Raw genomic sequence first — 4445 nt, forward strand, 5'->3', positions numbered from 1 at the left:
CTATGCCCTTCCTCAGAATCAACACCTCCCATTAAGCTGTTATCATATGCCTCATTGTAATCTCCATTAGACTGAGCAAAGTTCTCTACTAAGTCCCAACCTTCATCTACATCTTTATTCATGAAGCTTCCATTGGATGCAGTGTCTAGGAGTATCCTGAACTTGGGAAGTACACCTCTATACAAAGTACACAACAAATATTCATTGCTGAATCCATGATGTGGGCATTGTCTCTGGTAGGTTTGAAGCGCTCCCATGCTTCACTGAAAGATTCACCATTCTGTTGGAGAAATCCTGAAATTTCATTCCTCAAATTTGCAGTCCTTGAAGTAGTGAAGAATTTTGCAAGGAAGACCTTCTTACAATCAACCCAAGAGGTGATTCTTCCAGAAGGTAGAGTCTTCTCCCACTGATGGGCTTTATCTCTTAGAGAAAAAGGAAACAATCTCAGCTTTAAGGCATTCTCACTAACTCCATTTATATTGGTGAGGCTACAGAGCCTATCGAACTCATCAAGATGTGCAAGGGGGTCTTCAGTAGGCAGGCCATAAAATCTGCTGCTCTGAACCATTGAGATTAGACTAGTCTTGATTGTGAAGGTTGTGTTGTGGATAGGAGGAGGCACTATCCCATACCTCTGAGTATGAGTAGTGGGAGCATCACTATCACCAATCTTCCTTCTCCTTTGAGGTTCAATCTGATCCAGTTGTAGGTCCATTTCCACCTTTTCTTCTGTTTTTTTAGACTCTCAACAGGTGCTCGACCAGGTCCTCGAACCAGCACTTGACCGTTTGCTTTTAGGTGCTCGGTAGAGTGCCTGGTCGAGTGGTACCTGAGGATCAAAACATAACACCAGAAAAACAAACAGGTGAGTAATACAATAAAATGTAACATAACTTAATCTTGAAACTTTGAAATCTCAACTTAAACATATAAACCCCTTAATGGCAACGGCGCCAATTGAAACTTATATTTTTCTTGATCTTAACCTATGAATGAATGGATGATGGCAAACAAACAAACATAGGCTAAGATGATCAACAGATGGTATGCAAAGTGTTTCAATATCCTTATGATGTTGTAGCATAAAGGATGTCAATCCATAAAGAGTGTGATGTGTAAGCAGTCAAGATGTGATCAATGCATTCAAGTTAAGCCAAATATCAAGTTGAATTATTTCTAACAACCTAATGACAATAATGAAATGCAGAATGTAAATCTACTAAGAACAGATATTAAATGCAAGATATATAGTAACTGAAACAAAGGTGAATGCAATGAAACAGGAATGAAACTAGGAAGATGCAGAACTCTGGAAAGGAGCTCGACCTAGCACTCGGTCGAGTGCATGGTCGAGTGGGGGGTCGAGTGGACTTCCGGATGAAGAACAGAGACAAAACAACAATCAAAACAGAGCAAAATGAAAGTAAATCAAACAGGAAGCAAATAACAATACTTGAACTAGGAAATTAATAAACAAAGAAAGGTCCTAAGGATGGATTCATAGGTTGGGCTCAAGCTATGGTTATCTAGACTGATCAACAAACCTGAATCAACAAAGAGCTATCTCTAGACAATGGTCTTCTAATATATGTTAATCCATTCTCATGACAATAACAATCAAGCTTAAATACTTCTTAGACCTAGCTCTCACTAGATATTACATATAAAAGCAGGCATTAAACAACCAGATCATCAATACCAAAAATCATTTTAAACATCTAATCTCTTAGCATGTTTCATGATAATCTCTAGCATTAGCCTTATCTAGCAACTTAGACATTGGTGTGATGCTAAGAAGCTTAAGATCTATTCTTACCCTCTCAATATAAGAATAGCATAGAGCATATCTAATTTAGATGAGATGTATAACAATAAAGCTTGATCAATCTAAACACCCATAACCTTTACCCAGCCTAATCCATCCTTAAGATCCTAAGCCACTAATCAGATCTAAAAATCATCATGAAGAACACAAACCCAGAAATTAATGAAACTACCATGATTAGAAAAATGAGATAAAGATGAAAAAATTAATACAAAGAAGTGAAAGCAAATACTCAACAGATTCAAAGTTATGAAAGTTACAAATCTATGAAAATCTAGAGAAAAGATAAGAGATGATGCAATAATGTAAAAGTAGCTAAAAATGGCAAAAACTAGGTTATGAGGTGTCTACAGGGTCTGCCTTTTCGGTCACAAGTGCCAGAACATATATATAGTAAAGAGCGAGAATCCCTAGTTAGCTAGAGGACAAAACAGATATTCAGCTGGAAGTGCTCGACCATGTGCTCGGTCGAATGCATGGTCGAGTGGTTAGTCCGTCACATAGCTCGAGTCTTCGTTCTGGGATGATATCTCTTGCATTACACCTCTGATCGATTTGAAACCACCGGCATTAGAAAGTTAACTCAATTTCCTACAACTCTCATGAAGAATGCGGAAGCTGAATCGCAACAGAAGATCTTCATTTGAATGGATCTTTGAGGAGCTCGTGAAAGATGCGGAAGCCTGCTCGAGTGGTATGGTCGAGTGTCTTCTTTTCCCTTCCTGATACGTCCAATCCTCTTGTTTAGCTCCAGAAATAACACCAAGTCCTTCGTTACCCTTTTAGAGTTCCATAACACCTAATAATACTCTAAATGCACAAATGTATGCAATGCATGCTTCTAAACATCCTAAGTGCATATTTGGATAGAAATGGCTATAAAACTTAAGGAATCACTTCTGTATGATGCAAAACATGAACTAAACAAGGCCTAAAATATGGTAAAATATAGTGACATCAACAGGTGAGATCTTGAGACGAGGTATGGAGAATCCACAACAGTTCGTAGATGAGAACAATCCGCTGATGCTTGACGTTGAGCATTATGATGATTGGAAAGCGCAGATCAGAAGAATGATACAAAATCGTGATATGAAAGCCTGGTTCGCTGTTGAAGATAGATGGTCACTTCCAACATTTACGAACATCAGAGGAGAAACTGTAATAAAGCCCTATAAGTTGTGAACAGTTAAGGAGAAGTTAAAGGGAAAACAAAACGTTGAAGCTCTGTCTACTATTTTCAGCTGCTTGCCAATGTATCTGTTCGCGATGGTGCAAGAGTGCATGTCGGCAAAAGAAGCTTGGGATCTTTTGGAAGCCTTCTCTAAGGAAACTAGAAGGGTGAAGAAGAAAAAAATTGATGTATCACCATCCTGTCATTTCAACAGTCATCTAAGCTCTCCTTGTCATGAAGTTGTAGTGCTGAAGAAGGTATACAAGGATAAGAGGTTTGTCAAGGATTTTCTCAGAAACTTATCACATGGATATCTTTTTCACAAATCTGATGGTAAAGGTGCTTTTAAGTTCTGATGACCAGAAGGTTGATCAGGGTGTGAAATTAGTTCAGACAGATGAACTGTAGATGAGAAAGAACGATCAGAAGGCTGAGGAATCATTCAATCTGAAGACTGTAGAAACTCAGATGTCTGTTCAAGATAATGAGGAAGAACTGATCAAGAAGCAGTTCAGAAGGCTGAAGGGTGTACAACGTCAACATCAATCTTAATCATCCAGATCTGATGCAGAGAAAGAATCTCAGAGTTCTAAATATCAAGGTTATGGAAACTTTCAATCAGACTGTTTTTACACTTGAAAGAAAAAGTGTGCTGAAGTGTTACAATCGTCAAGGTTGTGGTCATACGAAATCTTGTCTGACATGGAGGGATATTGAGTCCGCCAAAGAAGATAATGAGAATCAAAAGTCTGTTTTGAAGCCTAAGGATGATGTGGCTAGCTTATCTGTTGAGAAACAAGACACCGCCCTGTCTAAGAATCTGATTCTGCAGAAGAAGGAGAATTATGATCTGGTGTTTGAGAAGGAGGAGCTGCTTTGTAGAGTCTTCACACTAGAGAAATTGTTGTCTGAGGAGAAAGTCATTTCGTCTTTGTTGAGACAACGTCTTGAGGATCAGCTAAAGGATAACAAGAGGCTGAGTTAAGAAGCAAAAGATCTGTACAGGGGGCTGATCACTCGCAAGGGTACTGTGATATGAGGAACCATGGAGGAAACTCAAGCTGTGACACGAGTGTAGTTAACGGGTCTTTATATGGTCAGAAGATTTCATACATAGGTCATGGAACAAAAGTGCTGCAAAATGGAGGTGATGTTGTCAAATGGGTGTCTGAGTTGAACATGCATAAGACTAAACAGATGATTATTATGAACAACCTGAGAGGGAAACTGTGTCATTGTCCATAATAAGTTCCACAAGGTTGGAAGAAGAGGACAATATCAGAAGTTAGGGCAAGACTGTGAAGTGTCAAAGATCTGAACAAAAGAACATGTCCCTGTTACTATGCTAGTCAGAGCCTCCACAAAGCTGTTTGTTTCAAGTGTCTAGATTGTACTATACCACTCACGCATCTGAAGGAGTGTCACAAAGATGTTCGAAGATAC

At 38.9% G+C, this 4445-nt stretch overlaps 1 non-coding gene across 1 annotated transcript; it reads left to right on the forward strand.

Annotated features, from left to right (window-relative positions):
- The first annotated feature begins 210 nt into the window (after nucleotides 1–210).
- On the forward strand, nucleotides 211–316 carry LOC147921561 (small nucleolar RNA R71). Its single transcript, XR_015589892.1, has one exon. It is a non-coding gene; the product is annotated as a small nucleolar RNA R71 (small nucleolar RNA).
- Nucleotides 317–4445: the final 4129 nt, after the last annotated feature.

The sequence above is a fragment of the Camelina sativa genome, chromosome 18, assembly GCF_030686135.1.
Source record: "Camelina sativa cultivar CO46 ecotype springtype chromosome 18, ASM3068613v1".
In the NCBI taxonomy this organism is placed as follows: Eukaryota; Viridiplantae; Streptophyta; class Magnoliopsida; order Brassicales; family Brassicaceae; genus Camelina; species Camelina sativa.